This window comes from Dermacentor variabilis, chromosome 4, assembly GCF_050947875.1.
Source record: "Dermacentor variabilis isolate Ectoservices chromosome 4, ASM5094787v1, whole genome shotgun sequence".
NCBI lineage: Eukaryota > Metazoa > Arthropoda > Arachnida > Ixodida > Ixodidae > Dermacentor > Dermacentor variabilis.
This window is the reverse complement of record NC_134571.1, coordinates 122,292,843-122,316,191: the sequence shown is the minus strand read 5'-3', so window position 1 is coordinate 122,316,191 and position 23,349 is coordinate 122,292,843. Positions and strand designations below refer to the sequence as shown.

The window sequence follows — 23,349 nt, the reverse complement described above, 5'->3', positions numbered from 1 at the left end:
GTTAGAACTACGCTGAAACTCAACCGCTCAGTCAGCAAGCACGGCACAACCCTCACTAAGCCCTGCCAGGCTCTTTCCCCTTTTTATACCACTGCCTAGTTCCTTACAGTAGTCTAGCATCACTCAGAACGCGTCCACAAATTGGAAAATTGCACTAGAAAGCATATCATCACTTTGAAACACTAAACAAAAGCAATATGTTAAACAATCCTGCCTCAGGAAGAAAAACATCAGTAACAAACAATTTTGAGGCTGATTCCTACGTTAGGGGCTTCGACTTAAGCCATCGGCGTTACCGTTGAGACTCCCCTTTTTGTAACGCACCTCAAAGGAATATTGTTGCAAAGCGAGGCTCCAGCGCAGGAGGCGGCCATTTTTGGGAGAGATGGTCTGCAGCCATTGGAGAGGGCAGTGATCCGTCTCAATGATAAACCTCGAGCCGGCTAGATAGCATGACAATTTCTGAACGGCCCACACGAGACATGCACACTCTTTCTCGGTGGCGCTATACGCCTGCTCAAGACTGGTCAGCTTACGACTAGCATACAGGATGGGGTGTTCTACTTCTCCATTTTCCCGTTGGCACAGTACAACGCCCATGCCTCGCTCACTAGCATCGCATTGAACAACGAACCCTTTTGTATAGTCTGGCGATCGTAGCACAGGCTGGCTTGTTAGGGCACTCTTTAGGGCGCTAAAAGCTCTTTCCTTTGTCTCGTCCCAGACGACTGTTTGAGGCTCTGTCTTTCTTAATGCATCCGTCAGGGGAGCCGCGATATCAGAGTACCTGGGAATGTACCTCTGATAGTAGCCGGCGACACCTAAGAACGACCGAATATCGGTCTTCGTGCGCGGTTGCGGAAAGTCTCGCACAGCGGCCACTTTTATTTCAGAGGGGCGGCGACGACCCTGACCAATCACGTGACCGAGGTAGACAACCTCGGCCTGTGCTAACTGGCACTTAGGAGCCTTTACGGTCAAGCCCGCTTCGCGCAGGCGGGTTAGCACTGCCCGCAAGTGTGCCATATGCTCAGACCAGGATGCGGAGAATATCGCTACGTCGTCTAGATACGGTAAAGCGAATTCTTGCTGTCCCCGCAACACTTTATCCATGAGGCTTGAAAAACAGTATGGCGCGTTCTTCAAACCAAAACTCAACACTTTAGGACGGAATGTTCCCATTGGTGAAATGAACGCCGCATACCTACTAGCCTCTTCTGTAAGTGGAACCTGCCAATAACCCCTGACAAGATCTAGGGTGGAAATAAACTGAGCGCTACTAACTTTCTCAAGGCGCTCCTCGATGTTAGGGATCGGATAAATTTGATCCTTAGTGATGGAATTAAGCCTGCGGTAGTCGACGCAAGGACGAGGTTCCTTGCCCGGTACCTCAACTAAAATCAAAGGGGAGGTATAATCACTCTCACCTGCCTCAATAACACCGAGCTGTAGCATTTTCTTTACCTCAGCCTCCATAATATCGTTCTGGCGGGGTGACACCCGATACGCCTTGGATCGTACTGGCTCTGGGGAGGTAAGTTCTATATCATGAGTAAGTACAGAAGTCCTACCAGGCCTCTCAGAGAACAGACCTTGAAACTCTTGTAATAGCTGGTGTAGTTCGGTTTTCTGCTCAGGCGACAGCGGTGCTTTACTGATAAGGTCACTAATGACTTGACCGGTGTCTTCCCTGTTCGTCACTGAGCCTAGTCCCGGAAGCTCGACCGGAAGCTCTTCAGGAACGTTTACCATCATGCACACTACTGCTTCCCTTTGTCTATAAGGTTTGAGCAGATTACAGTGGTAAACTTGCTGTGCTTTCCGCTTTCCTGGCAGACTTACCACGTAGTTAACGTCCGACAGTTTCTGAACAATTCGTGCTGGGCCCTCCCACTGCACGTCTAGTTTGTTGTTTAGCGATGTGCGCAATATCATGACCTCATCGCCCACCTCAAAACGACGGGCCCTGGCGGTCCGATCATAATAAACCTTGGCCCTCTGCTGGGCCTTTGCCATTGCTTCACCTGACAACTCCTGTGCCCTTCTTAAGCGTTCGAGGAGCTTAAGTACGTACTCCACCACGACTGGGTCGTCGCCCCTGCCTTCCCACGATTCTCGAAGCATGCGAAGCGGAGATCGAAGCGAGCGACCGTACACCAGTTCAGCTGGCGAAAACCCCGTAGCTGCATGCGGCGCGGTCCTTAATGCAAACATCACCCCAGGCAGACACAGCTCCCAGTCAGTTCGATGTTCAAAACACAATGCTCTCAACACGCGCTTCATGACGGAGTGGAGCTTCTCAACGGAATTCGACTGTGGGTGGTACACTGAGCTGTGTAGCAGCTTTACCCCACACCTTTCGAGAAAAGTTGTCGTCAAAGCGCTAGTAAACACTGTGCCCTGATCTGATTGGATTTCTGCAGGAAAACCAACTCGCGCAAATATGGACAGTAGTGCATTGACTATCTCAACTGAGCTGAGTTCTTTAAGCGGCACTGCTTCAGGGAATTTTGTCGCTGGGCAGATCACAGTCAAAATGTGTCTGTACCCCGTGGCTGTTACCGGCAGAGGTCCCACTGTATCAATAACGAGCCGTCTAAAAGGCTCCGTAATGATAGGTACCAATTTCAACGGCGCCCTCGATTTGTCCCCTGGTTTGCCCACCCGCTGACAGGTGTCACATGACCTCACGAAGTGGTCTGCGTACCGAAAACACCCTGGCCAATAGTACTCTTGCAAGAGACGGTCCTTAGTTTTCTTAACTCCTAGGTGTCCGGACCACGAACCCCCATGCGTCAAGCGCAACAGATCCTGACGATAGCATTGAGGCACGATCAGCTGATCGAACTCCACTCCTCTGCGGTCTAGATACTTCCGGTACAGGACTCCACCTCTTTCCACAAAACGCGCATTTTTCCTGGCGATACCTTCCTTGACATTGCAGCGTATGTTTTCTAGGCTACCATCCTTCTTTTGCTCCGCTATCAAAGCCGACCGGCTGACTTTTAGCAACCTATCAAGTCCGTCTGACGTAGGCGCGATGAGCAAATCTGTAGATAGCTCTTCTAACTTTCCCTTATCGGGCATTTCCTCTCCAGTATCTGGCGCCTTCAACGCTACAGACTCAATTTTATTCAGTTCGGGCGTGCTCTGAATATCAGCTTGCTGCGCCTCTGACCTTTTTTCGTTGTTTGATAACGTCGGCCCCGCAACTACCGCCTTTGCAGCGAGCTCCAGAACCTTCGACCTGGTTAAGGCCTGAACACTAGCTTCACCAAACAAAAGCCCCTTCTCGCGCAGGAGGTGATCGGACCTGTTTGAAAATAGGTACGGGTACTGAGGTGGCAGCATAGATGACACTGCGGCCTCCGTCTCAAGCGCTCCGAAAGGTCCTTCAATAAGCACTTTTGCTACCGGCAGACACACGCTATGAGCTTCCACGGCTTGCTTGATCCATGCGCACTCGCCCGTGAACATATGGGGTTCTACATAAGACGGGTGAACTACATCCATCGTAGCTGCGGAATCTCGAAGCACTCGGCACTCTTTCCCGTTCACGAGGAGGTCTCGCAGGTAAGGCTCGAGAAGCTTCATGTTCTCGTCAGTGCTGCCTAATGAAAAAAACACAACTTTTGGTGTTGTTTCCGGACACTGCGCCGAAAAGTGACCCGGCTTCTGGCACGTATAACAAACGCGCGCTTGCCTCATCTCGAACCGCTTTCTGCGTTCGGCTTCGGCTGCCGCCGTCTCCTTAGGTTCGGTCGCACTGCTTCCACTCGCACCCGCACTACGCGTGTTCCCCTTTGCTCTCATGGGTGTGAACTTCGGCCTTTCAAACTTCGAGCCAAATTCACCCTTTTGACCGTCTTTAGCTCCGCGAGCCCGACGCGTCACAAACTCCTCGGCTAGCTCAGCGGCTTTAGCCACCGTACAAACGTCTGGCCTATCCAAGACCCAGTATCGCACGTTCTCCGGTAACCGACTATAAAACTGTTCTAGCCCGAAGCACTGCAGAACTTTATCGTGGTCACCAAACGCTTTCTCTTCTTTGAGCCACTCCTGCATGTTTGACATAAGCCTATACGCAAACTCTGTATATGACTCACTTTTGCCTTTCTCATTTTCCCGAAACTTCCGACGGAACGCCTCCGCTGACAGCCGGTACTTTTTTAGAAGACTCGATTTCACTGTGTCGAAATCCTCTGCCTCCTCTCTATCCAAGCGAGCGACTACGTCGGCCGCCTCGCCGGGTAACAAAGTGAGCAAGCGCTGTGGCCACGTTTCCCGAGAGAACCCCTGCTTCTCGCACGTTCGCTCAACGTTAACCAGGAACATACCAATGTCCTCTCCAAGCTTAAACGGCCGCATCAGGTCAGTCATTTTGAACAATACGCGTTCTCCTGCACCGTGTGCCTGACTTCCATTACGAGCGCGTTCCATCTCTACCTCAAGACGCTTCATTTCCAAAGCGTGTTGACGGTCACGCTCTTCTTTTTCTTTCTGTTCTTTAAGTTCGCGCTCTTCTTTTTCTTTTTGCTCTTTAAGTTCGCGCTCCTGTCTTTTTGCAGTCTCCCTCTCCTCAATGGTCTCAAGGCATTCCGACAGCTCGTCATCCTCAGCTTCTAACTCAAGAATAGCCCTTAGCAGTTCAGGTTTTCTTAGTTTGTCTGAGACATCCAGACCCAACTCTCTTGCAAGCTCCAGCAATTTCGGTTTGCGCAACGACTTCAAATCCATGGCTGCTCTGAATGCTGCTTTCTCTACTGCTTACTATTGTCTTGCCGCAAACTAACCCGGCAGCAACGACAACCACAATTACCAGCTCTGTTTCTAACACTAACAAAAGCCTGGCAAAGCTCAGAAGAAGAAAGTCCCGCACTCACCAAACCTCGCAGCCAAGAGTTCCGCGCAGTCGTTCCGCTGCAGGCAACCAGTCATCACACAGGGCTCGTTGCACTGCTCCCGGATCGTCGTTGAGCTGCTCAGCATACAGTCAACTGCATCTCTTCGCTGCTGGCCTCCGTTGTCGCGATCTCACCGCTGGCAGACAGTTATTTGGATCGCACCGCTGGTACGAGTTGTTGTGGTCGTACCCGCTGGTACGATTTGTTGGGAACTCGGCGCTGACGCCCGTGGTTGTACCTGGGTCGCAAGCCCCAAGGGTAGCGTTGGCCTGGCGGCCTGGGGTACAACTGGAAGCATCCGAAGGTCCCGGCAAAGCATGAGTCGACTGGTAACAACAAAACAACTTGTTTATTTTAACATCGCAAAGAGTTGGCGGTCAGGTTGACCGAAGTAGAGAGACGGGAGAGCACTTTACTCAACAGAAGAAATCGGAGCCCCTCCTTTTGGCGTCCGGGGGCAGCTGTTTTTATACTCTCGCAGTTGAGGGCAAGAAGGAACCCCTCAATAGACGAGCACGTGATTGTACAATGGGCTAAGGTGACGCACACTGTCGTAGCGCCGCCGGTCGGGCACAAAGACTGGGAGGAGAAGGTAACTTCGGCTCTCGAAGCGCCTCTGGTCGGGCACAATGACTGGGAGGGGAAGGTGACCCCCTGCTGTCGCATCGCCGCCGGTCGGGCACAATGGCACATACACTCACACACGCACATGAAGACACGTGGCATCGGAACATGCCTGGAAACGCCTGGAAACGCCTGGAAACGCCTGGCGGGGAGCGTAGCGGCGACGCCGAACGGGCCAAAATGTCTGCCGCTTTGTTGCAATCGCGCCGGCTAAACCGCGCGTCGTAGGCGAAACGTAACACTGCATAGAACACCGTCGCCGCCATGCAGAAAGAGGAGGAAAGGGTCCCCCCCCCTGTTCTTGTGTGGCGGATAGGGTGCTCTTCAGTTGCCGACGCGCCGGTTATTTCACGTAGGCCCCGGCACGTCGACGAATACGTGACCACCTTCCCACGGCTAGACCTGGTTCTTAGCGCTGCGGAAGCGAGGGTATCATATTGTTTGTGTCGGCATCGGCGGCGTTGTCCCTGAAACCAACTCCGCAGCTGGGGTTGACTCACTATCGGCGTCAGCGGCATCAGTCAGTCGCTGCTATCTCTTCCCTCCTCCCTTTATCGTGTTGTCCGCTTGCTGCGCGCGCTTCTGCCCCCATCGTTTGCCGCTGGGTGTACACGCCGCCCCCCTCCCCCCTCTTCGTGCGAGTCTCCGGTTGTCAAAGCGCCGGCTCGAACTTAATTCCTTTCTTCGCTCCTCCTCCAATGCAACCCCTGTGCGGTGGCAATCAGAGAGCCAGATCGGTGGCGGCGGATCTGTATATGTGCACCGCCCGAGCCGAAATTGCCGCTGCCGTTCGCCCTGTGCGGTGGCAATCAGAGAGCCAGATCGGTGGCGGCGGATCTGTATATGTGCACCGCCCGAGCCGAAATTGCCGCTGCCGTTCGCCACTGCGAAATTATCTGCCAGTTCTTTCTGAGCCATGAGCGAGACGACCGATGGAAGTCCTCCGTCTGCTGCTGCTAAACGAGCTGCCAGAGCAGAGGCCCAGCGCCGTCGCCGTCAGAATCCAGAGGTGCGTGCCGCCGAAGCAGAAGCTTACCTAGTGGAGTCTTTGTGAAAGGAATACGTGTGAAAAATAAAAAAAAAATTCTGTGATAGCGCATACATGTGTTGCTCGATTTCTTTGCCTCAATCTATCGAAAAGGTGAAACAGCTTATTTGCTGCGCTCAAATTTCGCATTAGGAAGTAACGTAATCGTCGGTAATTTTTTCCTTTTAACTTGTCTTTATCATCCTCAAATAAAAATTCTCTAAAGCTAACACCTGCTGCACGATTCTTGACAGGTCCCCCTAGCAGGCACATGCCATAAAAGCGGAAAATCATCATCATCATCATCGTCATCATCATCATCGTCATCATCAATGGAGAACGCGCAGGTGCCGGCTCAATTGGAGCATTCATTCAGCACCATCAGGCTAAAATAAGGGCGTATGTAGATTACGTGCCGCACTAACGTTCTGTTCGTGCTTTTGGTTTTAAGATTTGCATTACTGGCGCATAATAATCCATCCAGAAAGTCTAAACCGCGCTTTTATGCTAGAATAGGTTAGCATTGTTCGGGGCTTCGCACACTTCCTGGGGGCTATCTATCTGTACAGGTATGTTTGCATCTCGAAGGTTTCCCGCCTACACGGGTCAATGCGTCACTGGTCGGTCCGTCGTAGTATGGCTAGCGCGTCTGGGTGCTTCATTCTGGTAACAGTGCTCTAAACGAAATATAGGACCAACTTTGGTGACTGAATAGGTGCCAATGTTTACATACGTGCTGCTTCTTCAACGAAACCATATCACGCCGACATCGGTCATTGTATACGTGGGACTGGGTAGGCACTGCTGTTCGAAGTTCATTGATGCCGACTTGGAAAACTCAGTATGTGCCGCACCCGTCTGTGCTGGTCTTCAATGAAACTCTTTGGTGACAACTTGTAAAGCTGGGTATGGGCCAGGAGGCGTGTGCCGCTCTTCAATGAACGTCTTTGGCACCAATTTAGGTAACTGAGTATGTGCCACAGGGAATCTGCCGCTCTGCAAAGGCGAAAAATATCCCTCCAATTATTCTGATGCTGAACGGAATCCAACCCACGTCTCAAGGGTTCCACAAGGATACCTACCCGAAACATTAGCAGGCTGCGCCGCAAATGCACTGCGTATGTGCCGCTGTTCAATGAACATCTCGCCGACTTGGCTCACTGAGTATGTGCCACTCGGTGTGCAGCAAACAAGGGAACAATTCTCTGCGCTAGCGGGCACCAGCGCGCCACGCTTCTAGTTTCGGAAGCCACGCCCGGACTTCTCCGCAGCGTCACTAGATGGCGCAGCGTGTGCAAAAAAGACGCGCGAGAGAGGAGCCCGGTTTCCGTCTGACGCGTTTCTCGGCATTCGCACGCACCGGTGTGCCATGCATTTCGGATGCCGCCCCAGGCTTCGCGGCGGCGGCGCTAGGTAGCGCTTAGTGTCCTTAGGGAAGTGCGAAAGAGGAATCCTACTGCAGTGCACGTTTTATACAATAACTCGTTTTGATGGTGGAAATACGTTGTCTGGCTATATTGATTGAACGCCAACGCGTTACTGTTGACCGTCGTCGTGAGATGGGTTCTGGTGCTTTTTTTTACTCGTCCAGTCATCCGCTAGTGGTGGCGTTGTAACATGTTCAAAGGTTACAGTGTCTATGCAACGGTGCTCTAAATAGCTTATACTTGCAAATTGTAGCTGAACAAGAACATAATTCCTCGCAAACAACAATGAAAGTTTCCCTGAAACTCATTCCCACAACGCGTGCGACCCACGTATTTTTGTTGTGAAATTCTAGCCATACTACTATTATTTTGTGGATTATGTATCGTGAGGGGCAGAACAGTGTGAACGCCCCTTTAAATAAACCAAACTGGACACAAACAGATAGGCGGCTTCCCACGTAATGCGATGCCCGCGCTATGAGGCAGGAACACGACAAGGAAGACATAACAGTGTGCGGATGAGCGCCATGTTGTGTTCGCTTCGTCTCGTGTTCCTCTCTCCCTAGCACTTGCACCACGTGATGTCAAACCAACAAGCCCAGCGAAATGTGTTGCAGCTCGCTTCTGGCAATTGTCTATGGTCAGTTTCAGCATTGTTTTAGTTGTGCTCCTGTCCGATCGCATTTTACGCACTCATGTGGCTGCAGAGAAATGCGCTTGATATCGGTTTTTGTAAACAATAGCTTCCTTGAAGGTTTACCGCCACTTTTCTGTATCGGGTATGTCTGTTTCTGACGTCTGTTTCTAGTCTCTGCTGTGGGCCGATCCCGAAGATTGCGCAGTTTAAAAATGTGAGAAAGCTGATAATGCTGACTGATGACCAACCATGTTTATCATTCATCATAATGATGAACTATGTAATTTATTCTGAGAGCTGCGCTTATGATCATAATAATGGTGATGATGGTAATGATGACGATTGTCATTATTAGTAATATTATTATGACTGCGAATAGGACGAGGATGGTGATGGTGATGATAATAACTGAGGACAAAATGTTGGAATGCGATTCCGCGAATAAATGATGTCGATCAAATGCTGTCGCTCCTGCGCAGCTCTCGTAGGGAATCATACGGTTCATGCTCCCCATTCTCACCCCCCAACTCACCCAGGAAGACATTGTCTTACAACGGCTTCAACTGGACGTTGAATCGCCTCCCAGCATATTTAGCGAGCGCGCCTCCCGGAGATGCGAGCGACGCGAAGTTAGGTTCACTGCAAAACAACTAGGGAATCATACGGTTCATGCTCCCCATTCTCACCCCCAACTCACCCAGGAAGACATTGTCTTTCAACGGCTTCAACTGGACGTTCAATCGACTCCCAACATCTTTAGCGAGCGCGCCTCCCGGAGATGCGAGCGACGCGAAGTTAGGTTCACTGCAAAACAACTAGGGAATCATACGGTTCATGCTCCCCATTCTCACCCCCCAACTCACCCAGCAAGACAATGTCTTTCAACGGCTTCAACTGGATGTTGAATCGCCTCCCAACATCTTTAGCGAACGCGCCTCCCGGAGATGCGAGCGACGCGAAGTTAGGTTCACTGTAAAACCACTAGGGAATCATATGGTTCATGCTCCCCATTCTCACCCCCCAACTCACCCAGGAAGACAATGTCTTTCAACGGCTTCAACTGGACGTTGAATCGCCTCCCAACATCTTTAGCGAACGCGCCTCCCGGAGATGCGAGCGACTCGAAGTTAGGTTCACTGCAAAACAACTAAAAAGCCTAGCGTATATTCCATCCCCACGCTCTGCTCAGTCGACTCTGTAGCGAAGCGACGGCAGCGTTCTGCTTTCCGCCGCAGGCATGAGTGTTGTGCGCACAACCACTACCTCAAGCTTGAGCTGACCTGCTGTATGCGCATTCTTAGGATGCACCGGTCGGAGCAGAGCGGACGGCAAACGCTCCGCTAAACATGTCAAATGCCTGTGAGGCACTGCGTGATCCATTTGTCGCGGCTACCGATCGAAGTAGTTGTATTTGAAACGCCTGAAATACCATTTGTATAAGGAGAGCCTTGCAATAGGCGAGTTAAAAATTGGTACTCAAACCTGCGGTTACCGCCGCGCCAGTATTTTCACGTTTTCATCACAATATGGTATCTAAGCGCTGTCATGTCAGTCTTCAGAGCGGTGTGAACATGGGCGAGTAGGTATAGCGCATAGGAAAGTTCCAAAAGCACGTTACAGACGGCACATGGGCAACAAAAGAGGTATAAACTCTGTTTCCGATTATAAAGTCCCTATTGCAAACGTAGGTCGCGCAGCCACCATGTTCACACGAATTTGAGTGCAAGCTTATCAGTCATCAACAAAATAAAAGAATTGTGGCATATCGTGGTCTAGAATAGCACCTGACCACTCGTGGAGAGTAAGTATGCGTCGTAATCATCGAAAAAATATAATCGTAAACTGATTATATTTTGCCGGGCGAGCTTAATTACTTTGTTCTTACGTGATTCGAGTTGATGATGACGCAGATATTTGGCGCTATCCGGGCGGAAGGAAACACATTGCTTAGGTTCAAATGTTTGCAAAACTGCTGGACCTTCTTCGGTCTCACGGACCAGATGTCAGAACTGACAACTTTTGTCGAACGGTTTAAGGACTCAGTCTCGAGAACTCTGCATAAGGGGTCCCACCACGGCCGTGCTGATCCATGCGCATTGTTTCGCGCATGATCCAAGCTGTTGGGAGCAGACAGCCTTGTGACAACCTCGCTCGTGCCTCTTGTCCTATGGCTGCGCATGCCTAGCGCAGCTGTATAGCGGCAGGCAGCAACTCTGTTTCTGATTCTGAAGTCCTCATTGCAAGCGTTTGGCCCCGAAGCCACCATATAAATTCGAGTGAAAGTTCCTTGGTAGGAGGCCGCCTTTCCTTCTCCTCGAAGGTCGCGCGGCATTCGTTCCCTTACGCTGCAGTCGAGACGGGTTGAGCTCACGCATACACCCATTTGAGGATTTATACACCGATAGCCCTAGATGCCCCGACGACCTAGATTGACCCACGTCCTCCACCCTAGCCAACGGCGGTCCTCATGCATGCATTCTGCGCATGCCACAGTTTTGAGACGTACAAGGTTACGCGTTCGAATTGCGCTTTCTGATAGGTCGTCCGCCTTATCTCCAAGGCGTGTCGAACACGTCTTCATTGACATTGTAAATACAGTACATCCAGTGCCTGCATACGTGATGGGTTTGTACACATTTTTGTCGTATAAGACACCTTCCTATACAAAGCGAGCAAGTTAACAGAGCGTGGGTCTCATGAAAAAATATACGTTATGGCGCAGTTCCTGAACTAAAAAAAAATAATTTGGAGCTTTACTCACCAAGAGAAGGGAGGAACGAATGGCAGTGAGGTCGATCAGACTTTGGCCATTTTGCTACGCTACACGTGGGGAAGGGGATGGGGGAGTGAAAGAGAGAGAGGACGTGAGCCTTGATCGCACTTTCCCATGCACTAAGCCAGTTGCAGCATGTCTAAAGTCGGGAACTCAAGTCTGTCGCCCTCAGGTACCGTAGAAGAGCTCGAACGGCTTAGCTGGGCGGATGAGCTGTGAGGCCCCACTCCCAAGACGTTTGCTTCTCGCAAAGAACCGCGATATGTTTATGAGGCACACCGTAATGGTGGACTCATAAGGTGGACATGAAGTTTTTTTTTGCTTTGTTTTTCTTTAACGTGCACCCTGAGCACGACACACGAGCGTTTTCGCATTTCGCCCCGACCGAAATGTTGCCCCAGCTGATGGGAATCGAACCCAATATCTGGTGCTCAGCAGCGGAACGCCATAGCGGCTAAGCCACCGTGGCGGGTCCGTGCAGTTCTTGCCTGCACGGAGTGCAACAGTACGACGCTGAGTTGTCTGCTTCTGCTGATCCAGCTTGCAAGTAAAAATTTGGGGCTGCGTGGCCATGCGCGCCAAGGAAATATTCAAGTTCCTCCGAGATCACTGCGCCCCGCTAACGTTTGACACCAACCGCAAACATATTGTTGTCTCGAATGATGTCTTATTAGACAGAGGAAGAGCGTCGACAGGGTGCTTTTTTTTCCCAAGTTCACATTTCTATTTACTCGAGTCTCACGTTTGGGAGTTTTCCGCCCCAAGCGCTTTTCCAGCCGTCCGTGGCGATGCGCGCCCTGACGGGGGGAGGGGGGAGGGAGCGAGAATATATGTACGGCGCCGCCGTTCCTCATACTTCTTTATACAGCCAGCACCTGGACACACATATATATACACACACGAGCACGTTCGCTCTCGGTCGCCGTACAAGTTGCCGCCATTTTTCTTTTCCTTTCCTCTTGGCCGCTCGACAAGGTAGCGCGAGGGACCCGATTGCCTTGCACGTCGCGCGGAATCGGCGGACCAATCACGTGGCACCGGTAGTGGCCTAAGGGAAGTTACGTAAGCACGACCACTCTCACCGGCTTGTTTGTCGGCTGCTGCCGCCGCCGGTGCGAAAGTGGTGGAGCGCTTTCCTTTTTTTTATCGCTTTCGCGGCGGCGGCAGCGGGTGCTGCGATCATCCCTCCGGATTGAACCGAAATCCCTCCTCGCATCGCCAAAGGAGCGCGGCTCGGCAACCACCGACATTTGCGACCACGTGAGCAAACAACAATGCTTCTTCTTCTTCTTTCTTTTTTGTTTCTCCCTGTCTCATTCGTCGCGAGAGCTTTTTGGTTCTTCTGCGAGCACATGCTTTCCGTTAAGAATATATTCTGCATCACTGGATCAATGCCGGCAATTCCAAACTCTACATTGCGCGCGTCATGCGGGTTTTCCGTTCTGTATAAGATAGGCTGGGAAAGACCGGTGTAGGTGCGACGCTGTAATTTCGTTTGCGCGCTGTCGCATTGTGTTGGTACGGTTTTCGGCGAGATATAACGTGATCGAAACTGGCTACAACGCTCTGCAGAGTGGTGGTGACAACGTTCCAAAACTATGTGTGGTCGAGCTGTGAGTCGACATTGTCCGAAGTGCTGCGACTTCCAACGTGTACGAAATTTCCTTTAAAGATATGCTCGGTCGAATTGCTAGGCTACATTTGTTGCCAGCCAGTGATATTACACAACCATCGCGCTTAATTGGAGAGTAAATTATGGGATGACGACAGGTGTCACTTTGTCTATCTCGAACGCAGGAAGTGAAAGCAAACTCGACAGGCGCTCTCATTGGCCTGATCAGATCGTACCAACAAGCACTGATAGAGCAAAGCATAGGTTTGTTTAGCTCGACTCATTGCACGCGCTCTTGTATACGGAGTCAACGTAATCTGATTGAGTGGAACCCTGTAAACCATAACACGCGCCTTTGGTCAGTCATTTCAAAGAAACACTCGCGTGCCGCACCAATTCCAAACTAATGGAGTCGCGAACTTCGTTCGGTCTTCCTAAGAGCAAATATTACCTTAATTACTGATCAAGTTCCGTTCGGTGTAATAAACCACACCGCTCGATTTTGGTATGAGTGAGCTCATCGGTATATTCGTCAGCGATAGTCAACAAAATGGCCCTGAAGGCAGCTGGTTATATGTCCAGTAGGAAAGGTAAAAAAGTGTGCCGAGGTCTGCTGAATGTTTACCTGACTTGCTTTTTACCACTTCTGTGGCTACCTTTCAGCATTCTGTCAACAACTTGCCTATTAACAAGATCCGATAATATGCTATTGAGTGTGCGATGCTCTCCTTAAGGTTTGCCGTGTCCTTAAACGAAGATTTGTGGAATCGTGAGCCGGGCATGCATTTCGAATCCAACGTTGGTCGGATTGCTCTTAGGTGTCTTGCAACGAAGCGTGAAACGCGATCAGATCAGTTTTCAGCAGCTCTCCCTCACTGTGTTTCTGCTAAAATCTGCTTGCGAAGCTGTGCGCTCTCACCGAGAAGGAAGAAATGCCGTTGTGCGGCCATTGATGCGCTCAAACTAATCAATGTAATCTAATCATGAAGTCACGTACAGGACGCTATAAACAAATAGGGGTGCATGCATTACATGAAAGTATGGTTGGTCTTCCTTCCGGTAGCATACGAAAGAGGACGCACGTTCCCTTCACACAAAACAGGGCAGACGCAGGGATCTAGAGACCTGGTCGCGTATTCTTAATAAATCTCTTACGTTAGAATTGTTCATAAGTCAAAATTCCAGCCGATTCTGGTGCTGGACATACTATATTAGCGAAGGGGGTAAAGAACACTCACGAACGATATTTTGGAGTTCAGTCCCTGATGGCATCTGCGAATGTCAGCCAAGCGAATGTCAAACACTATACAATGGTGGCCGACAGAGCCGTAGTGAGAAGTGTTATATGTTAATACGAAGAGGCCAACTTCACACGAGCTGGTTGATCGACATCAAGCTGACAAAAGCTATGATCTCACCCCTTCGAGTGATAGGGAAAAAGAAATCTCGCAGAATATTTACCGCATATTCAGCAGACATTCACAACAACAGCACCGCACAGACACGTAGAGAAATTCCGCGAAAAATCAAGAAATGCGTTTGTACAGTGTAGCAGTCTGCGGGTTTTTCCGATGAGAATGGACAGTGAGAAAGACAAATGTTGTGATTCTTGCCTATATGGGGACCATAGAATATTGTAATGTGAAACGTATAAACGCGCTCTCTTGTATTTTGACCTCACTGGTCCTCAAGGAAAACCTCATAAATTTACAGACACCTTTGGCGGAAGCCACAACGTTTTGTTTATGTAACTTTTTAAAGTATAACCAGAGTAGTGCAGCAAGGGCGACTTTTGCGGTAGATATAATTACAGCCCACAATGCACGAAGGCGATATTCTCGAAAGATTTGATGCGGGCCAAATTGTCCCAGTTTTCCTGTGATATGTCAAACAGATAAACCTTCATGTTATTCTCTGTTACCTTAGCCTCTTCGCACATTAGCTACACGCACTATTTTGCGGTGTACGTGACTTCCACCGATGCTCTGTTACTAATGCAGTAAGCGGAGAGAAAGAGAGAGAGACTTTTTTTCTCTTTTCCCCGCCGACGTCGGTGACAATCCTGTGTGTGCATGTTTCTGGGAACAAGAAGAAGCGCTACAAAAAACTATGTGGTAAACACAAATATGACTCGCAGTCATACTCATTCTTTGCAGATGTGAGCAACCGCCTCGTCGTTTTCCCTGCCAGGAGTAATTGCAGGAAACTTCTAAGAGTCTCTCGGCTCCAGGGGAGGTCAATCAGGACAGCATTTATGCGTCTTCTGTGAAAAACACGCCCTCGCGCTCGTTTTGAAGTTCCGCCGAAGTGTTGCGTTTTCTTTTTTTAGTTAAGAATGGTATGATTTGCGGAAAGAGGGGTGTACAATCTTGAGGCCCTAATGCCTGCCTTTTGCACGCCGACGTGTATTATTGCCTTCTGTAGTTGAACGATCAGCTAAGACTTCTCGGTTGGTTGAAAAAAACAAACTTGAAATCTAGAATGCATGAATTTTCTCTACGGAGAATTTGTCTTTCAGCTTTCGTGTCATGTTTACGCTCGAAGGTAATCACGAGGGCATTGTTAGCCTTTTATATCTCATTAGAAAGCTAAAAACCGAGAATATAACAAGCATTTCCAGGCTAATGGGGCTGTATTTCTGTACAGGAAGTGAATGTATGACTTACTGTTTGTATAATATGTAAAATGTAGTAGTGATGGTGGTTGGTGTGGTAGTGGTGGTGAAGCAGCACGCGGGGTGTAGTCTGACCTGCTTAGGAGGCAGTTCTTTCGCATGAGCATCTCATACCTACTTAGCAAGGCTGTGTAACTATAGACATTGACCAACTCCGTGCCTTAAACAAAAAAAGACAATCAACAGCCGTGTAACTGTCTTCTTGGTTGCTGCGAGCCCTTCAGGGAACATTACGTCCGCGTACCTCAGTGTGCAATACTTTTCTTTTGCAGACCGTCGCTTTAGTTTGGCCGATATGGTTTTCTGTGTTGCACTGAATGCAAGTCGTGCAGGCGCTTCGGTAGTGAACGGGAAGATAGTTCTCCGACAGCATGAAAAGAGGAGGGTGTTCTCACGAGCATGCAGGACAGTTAGTTTTCCCGAAACGGACCTGGGAGGTGGTGCGCAAGCGAGTGTCGCGCATTCTACTTCACCTTTGTGTGCGATGCCGACTTGATGGATCTATAGTGGCGTATATATTTGTGACATGAAAGGAGACGGTCGGGCACAACGATTTCCAGTCAAGACAGCAAGGCTATAGAGCACCAACCTGTACGAACTCCATTACCCTCGCCACCAGCCCCAATGCCTGAATTAATGCATGCTTTAAAGTTTTTTTCTTGAATGCTCCCGCCATCCTGGGTCAATCAACGATAATGGCGTTCTGCTACTGAACACGAGGTCATGGGACCGATCCGTGGCCTTGAAGGTCATATTCCGGCGGCCGCGAAACGGGAATGCGCTTGGGTACTCAGACGTGGGTGAAGGTGAAAGAACGCACGGGCGTCAAATTGCTGCCTAGCCTTCTCTCCTCGATTGTAATGCCACGGGCCGGGCTACCGGTGCCATATCTTTCATCAGTCGCGTGAAAGCGCGGATGTTGTTCAACATGCCAAGTCGTTTCGCATGTCGCGAACGCTGATTCGTTTTCGTTACTTCGGTTTAACTCTCTTGCGCATTAACGTTACACGAAACAGAAATAAGTAGGCTGACGATGACGAAGCAAGGCAAATAATTTCATCCTATATATGTAAATTAACCTACCGCAATACCGAAAATGCCACGGTTAATGCGCGAATAGGTTTGGCGGTCCATAAGAAAGACAAAAGTGAAAAATTCCGTACCAACACGACGTGACGTCGCATATTTTCGTCTGGCGCAGCTAAAAGTAAAGATGCATTACGTTGCATTCTAAGCCATAACGCTGAACTCAGCAACACTGAATCACCAGTGGCTAAAATTATGAAAAATAAAAATAAAGGGAAACTTTCAAGTTTGTTACGTCACGCTGGCCTAATCGCACTTCGGTTAAGGCGCGAAATTAGAAAAAGATAGAACCTTGACCTACATTTTCTTTCCTAATAATTAGTATACTACCGCGAAATTAACAAAGCAAGAGTTCTTAAAGAATACTTCATCCATATAAACAGAGTTGGCGTTTCTTTCTATGGTCTCTCTAGCCTAAAGCAAAGCTTGATAGTTGTCGGTCATCTCTCTTATCTTTTACATTGGAAATAATATCAATATACTTGAACTGCCTCCATAGCGACACCTAATATAGTTGGCTTTGATTCTTTAGACAAGCCTTCCACCGTTCAAGCTGTTTGTTTTCGTACCACTTATAGGAGGAGCTGCGTTCCCCGTATCATAGCTCTCATTCAGAACGATTTTAGAATTCCTGTCAAGACAATGCTTCGTACTCAAAAGTATTGGCAGCTTTTCCGCGTAAGTATTCCTCGCGTCACAGCAAATTCGTGTGCTCCGGAGAAAGCTACCCGGTTGTGCAAGCAAAGGAAGTAATCCACTTCACCTTGCGATAAAAACATAAGCACAGTGTTTAACGCGACAACGTTAAGACAATCGGCGTCGGCGTCGCAGACAACCCGGCGTCGGCGTCGGCGTCTGGCGTGCAGCGTCGGACGTTGTTCTGGCAAAAATATTTTCGCACCACCCATACCCAGGCTCTCCATGTGGCGCAAGGAAGTTATTGAACTAGTCGTACTTCTCAAGCTAAAATACGTACAGAAATCGTGAAGTACGACTTCCACACATCGTCGGATTGTAATTTTAATATACGAGAAAACATAATTCTGTTACGCGAAGACTCAAAGAAATCCTTTTTACAGCGTTTCTACCGTACTTAGACCGGCTACGGCGCCCGCCATTTGCGCGTGCCGGTGCGTGAATATCTCGGAGTCCACGGAGCGGCGCGCCCGTTTCCTTGAAAAACTTCCAGATGGCGCTCGCCTCCGCCGTATCGCGGCCCACGCAAGAGGACGTGCATAGCGTTCTCCGCGAACGTTTGCCGGTAAACATTACGGTTACGTAAGCTGCAGTTGCCGGGAAGCGTGAGAAGCAGTCAGGGATCTTTAAATGCTATCGCGTTCCACTCTTAAAGGCCAAGCTTGAGCATCCTCTAATTTTTTTTTCTTTGAAGATGAGCATGGCTGCACGAAGTTGCTAGACGGAAAGAATTTGCCGGTGTCAATTAGTGACGTCCAGCACTCAACCACGTCAAATCTAACAACAACAACAACGAAACAACAACACCAACAATTTATTTAAATAGAAATGATCCGAATCAAGAGCGTTCCTGGCAATTGGTTTACGCATCACTTCGACATCAATATGAAGTTGCGCCTGTAATCACATGTCGATAGGTAGTTGAACACAGCGCTCGGTGTCAATTTCATACGTGCCTCTCATATTTCATCACAGGCGACAGAATGCCTATCAACTTCCGCCTCTAGTTCTTGTCCCTGTCTGTTACACGGTAACCTAGGTGTTTCCATGGCCTCCAATCAACCGTTGCAAATAAAAATAAAAAGAAGAAAGATAGAGGTAGAATGATCGTGCACGCCGAAACCTAGCCACGAACTCAATTTACAAAAATACGTGGGCTGTCTTTTCTTTTTGTTTTCTGCCTCTCTACTTAACCGGAAATGGCGAAATATGTTTTCAGAGCTCATTAAAGACAGAAAGCGTTGAAAGGGAAGGAAGGGAACCAGATGAATATCCGGTTTACTACCTTGCGCAAGGCGAATTGTCGAGACCACAAGATGGATGGATGGATGGATGGATGGATGGATGGATGGATGGATGGATGGATTGACGGACGGACGGACGGACGGATGCCAGAACGGTGGAATCTTGGGAAATATGTATTAACATTGTGTATACAGATCCTGCCCACTGTCCAGTTCACGTGCCGGATGCGGATAGCGCCGAGTTTCGTAAAGTCTTATTTTTTCAATGATTCCAGGATCAAAATTGCATATTCTTTACATACAGCTAGAGCTGTTTTATGGCGTTGACGATGACATTAGAATCCTAAAATAATAAAAAAAAAACTTCTCGATATGGCGTTATCGCGCTCTCACTCTTTGCATACTTTTTTTTCTGTTTAGTGGGTGTACTGCTGTTGCTATTTTGTGATCACCAGTTGATAGCTAAATAAGCTATTAATAGCGAGCTCTATAACAATGGCATCCGCAAGTGGTTTCGCACACTCGAAAGCCCAGGGTACTTTGCAGGCTTTGCGTTCTTTCGCACACCTGGTTGACAGCATCCCCTAACTTTGGGTCCCTAATTTCTAAAGCTCTTTAATCTAAGCGCATAAAAAGTGCAAATCTAGTGCAAATAAACTTCCCTACTTTGAAAAGTCAATCTTTCTCATTGGGTGATCGAGGCCTAACCTTTAGCCATCAGTAAACTTCCCATTCTTGCTCATTTTTTTGCACGCGCCTCTTCTCTTGCTTTATCTACGATGAGATAGTAATGAAAGTTAAACTAATCAGTGTTCTCGCAAAACCGAGACGTAGATAAACAAGCGAACAATTGATACCATTCTGTAGAAGGACTTGTTCTTGGGCGGGTCGGTGTTTGCTTACCGACATAATGTAGCGCGAAAGCACAGTTGCAAGAAAGACACACAGATACACGTCACAGGCACTCTGGTGTGTCTCTGTGTCTCTTCTTTGTAACTGCGCCTTCGTGCTACATTATGCCGGTAAATTGATAAGACGGTCCGCAACGAAAAAAAAAAAAACTATAGGCTTACGTGTTGTTCGGCTTCTTCTCTTGGTCCTTCGTTTATTTTTCGGCTAGGTTAAACAGCATGTGCCAATATGTTCCCCAATTAATGCGATTTCACAATGAAGCGCTAAAAGGTACGGTGTTTCGCGCAAGCGCTCTTTAATGCCTCCCAAGACAGCTTTTCTTCTTTTTTTTTCTTTATTTAACCCGACGAAGAGCTAAAGTTTTTCCTTCTTGGCGGACGGTCAACTTGTTAACTATTCGGTGGCGCAAAAAAAGAAGAACGCCGTGCCCAGCGTTTCCAAGAAGCCCCCGGGCTCTGACGCAAACATTGCGCCACAGATCAGTGACATGCCTTCGCCCGAATACCTAGGAGGCCGCCTGAAGTCCGCTCTAAGTGGCTCTCTTACTCTCTTATGCGCGGTCCCCTGGAACGCACGAAGTGGCTGGCATCGTGCGGAGGGCAACGGGAATCCCTTCATCGCTGGAACTGCATGCTATGCACGCAAAATTTATACGGTAGCACTTCGCCAGCTTTAAAGGGACGCCGAAGAGGGAACGTTTTCTAGCTTCGTTAGTGTAATTATCTTTCGACAAGGCACTCCCCCCCCCCCCCCCCCCTAAAAAGAAGAAAGCCACTCTGACCGCGAGAAGACGCTCGATAAGCCAGTAAAGGCACAAAAATGAAAGAAAGACGGGTGGGAGGGTGACGCCGCCTTGAAGTTTCCGTACCAACTCACCGTGCCATTCAGGTATTTTAACGCCGTCGCGCCGGGCCTCATCAAATATGCTACCGTTAAGAAGGTACTGCAGTGGGCGCGAAAATAACCGAAGACTGAGTTTAGGAAGTTTCGAGAACTTTTACTTGAACCACAATGATCCAAATGCTAAGATACACTCCGAATTATTGGTGGCGTTACGATGACGTCACGACGCTGGGGTTTCGGTGTAACGTTCCAGAAATGAAACTTCAACCTTCGTTTTATCTTTCAATCATCAACTTATCACCGCGAACTCAACGAACGTAGTTCAAGAGAACTTAATTTAATCTGATGTAACGTTTCTTTTTCTTTTTTTCAATTCTCTTCGCTTGCAAGAGACCTTCAGCGTTTCCCTGGTTTACCAGGGGTAAATGATCGTCTGAGCGACGTAGGGGTTAAGATGCAGTGCGCAGCCCCTTCAGTTTATGTGTTCTAAACTTGTTTGTGCCCCTTAAGAAACGTGACTTGCTTACTCGGAGCAGCTTCAATCGACCGGTTTTATTTCCTGTGCGGCTATATACAGTAAGGAAAAGTGAGCTTCTTTCAGCTTTCTATTAGTCTTGCAGTGTGCCACGCAATAAAGTTTAAAGGGATATACTATGAATAGAAAGGACAGTGCAGGGTCGCATACGTCGACGACTCTCTTTTAGCTAGCACCTTTCGGTCAGTGGAGTAGGTTAGCATAAGAATTCTTCTGAGAAATCTCCGTAACCTTGGGCAGGTATACACGGCACAAAGATACAACATTATTACGCTGCGGGCTATAATAAAACTTTAGTGATAGCACTTGAATGATTGAGCTTTTGCCTTTGTGTTGGTATATCTGTGGATAAATTATATATGACATATTCGATGGGCATCCTTGAAACTTCACTGAGATACTCTGACAGATTTTGCCCTTTCGATATTGTCAGCGTTGATGCCCTTATCGTGCATGGTGACAGCTTCTGCTTTATCAGCGATCTCGCCTCTCCCGTACAGAGTCTACGATGCACATGTTCTTATTCCTCTGTCGCTTCCTTTCTGTTAATGTCAGGCTCACTTGCGCACTGCGACGGGAACTACAATGGGTGCCCCGTGAGCGACTTGTATTATATTAGCGCTCGCGCTAACGTCAGTTTTAGCGTGGGACATTGACAGGCTTTGTGCAATACAGTATGGCTACTTCCTTTTTGCATCGACAGTTTATATTTTAGTTAATGGTCACCGTTTTGACACGATGATAATCTTGTTGCTGTTGCTTCGGCTTGCAGTGCATGCTGTCAGACATAATGTCTTAAGAAGCAGTTTGTTTATTTTCTACCAATATTATTTTCACATTGATTGGTCTCGAAGCATAGTTAAATTATTAATGTACGCTGCTCTTGTCCATGTTTGGACGACCCAAGTAACATGCCTGCAGGTGCGTGAGACGCTTCAGAAAGATGCTACTCCGGTTACACTTTGCATCCGCAATGAGGGCCTCGAAAGTTCATTCGAGAAATGTACACCAGTATAGCGCTTGCGTGTAAGTCGGTGACTTCGTGCAATTCAATGTATACAGTGTACAGTATACTAATCAGTCAGTAAGGAATACCGCATGCCAGGCGACAAAAATATTTAGGTGTTATAATTCATAATGGACCTCTTATGGAGCTCTCCTTGTGGGACGGGAAAAAGCGGTTGAGAGGTATCTGTCGCTTTTTTAAGTTGTTAGCCGGAAAGAGCTATGGAATGCCCTTGACCTCTGTGATTGAATTGTATGTTTTCATTGGTTCTTTTAACACAGCTTGGCAGAACTGACAACATCAAGTGAATTAATCCCACGTACGATGCAAGGTATTCAGTCACAGGTCTCCAGATCTTCAGGTCTCCAGATCTTCCTAGGCGTTCCGAGAAGTGTGCCAACAGTGGCCACTATGACACTTGGCGAGGCCATCTCATCAAGATTTCTATTGCAGTTGAAACGTTAAGAGTACACATAAAGCTCAATGACCGAACTCCGGACTCCTTGCCACAATCTAGTTTCTCTCTACTTGTGGACAAGCCACGTGCCACATTCTGCCGAACGGTATCAGCGCATCTGGAGTCGTTATAGAGTCATTACCTACCTGCTTCACGCTATTGCGAGACTTTGGACTGGTGCCTCAGTAAGCCCCCAGATCACTCTCAAACAACGGGTTTGTCGATCGCTGGCTCTTAAGCAGCTTCTCTTACTCCTCTTACATGAAAAGCACGGACACGCACAAATGCACCAATTGCTCCGTCTTGCCGAAGCGCATGCTTTCATCATCGCAGCAAAGTCATCACGTTCAAAACCTCTCACTTGACAACACTGGCGGTAGCGGAACTTGCAGCCATTGGTGTCGCACCATATTTTAGTGATTGCGAACAATGGTACAAGTGGTCGATCTCAGCGACTCCAACGCGGCGCTCCAGAGCCCTGCGGTACGATCCGCATGAACAGCAGGCGTTTGACATTACAGAAACGATACACCACCTAACTGAGAAGGGCAGCAACTTCGTGGTCCGCGGATATCAAGTCACTGTGGCATTATTGGCAGAGAATACGCAGATGAAGCTGCGCCTTTAGCCCATGCGGATAATTAATTTAAAATGGGGTTTTACGTGCCAAAACCACTTTCTGATTATGAGGCACGCCGTAGTGGAGGACTCCGGAAATTTCGACCACCTGGGGTTCTTTAACGTGCGCCTAAATCTGAGTACACGGGTGTTTTCGCATTTCGCCCCCATCAAAATGCGGCCGCCGTGGCCGGGATTCAATCTCTCGACCTCGTGCTCAGCAGCCCGACACCATAGCCACTGAGCAACCACGGCGGGCCATGCGGATAACCGT

General features: G+C 48.7%; 1 protein-coding gene across 3 annotated transcripts in view; it reads left to right on the top strand.

Moving 5' to 3' along the window:
* LOC142579698 (DNA damage-regulated autophagy modulator protein 1-like) overlaps window positions 1-23,349 on the top strand; it is a 112,443-nt gene that overhangs the window by 41,940 nt on the left and 47,154 nt on the right. Inside the window, exon 1 of one of the 3 annotated variants that reach the window (XM_075690173.1) lies at window positions 12,291-12,652. The exons of the other annotated variants lie outside the window; for them this stretch is intronic. The gene's annotated coding sequence lies outside the window, so the exon portion shown is untranslated. Of the gene's footprint in view, window positions 1-12,290; window positions 12,653-23,349 lie in introns of those variants that run through there. 3 annotated transcript variants of the gene reach the window in all.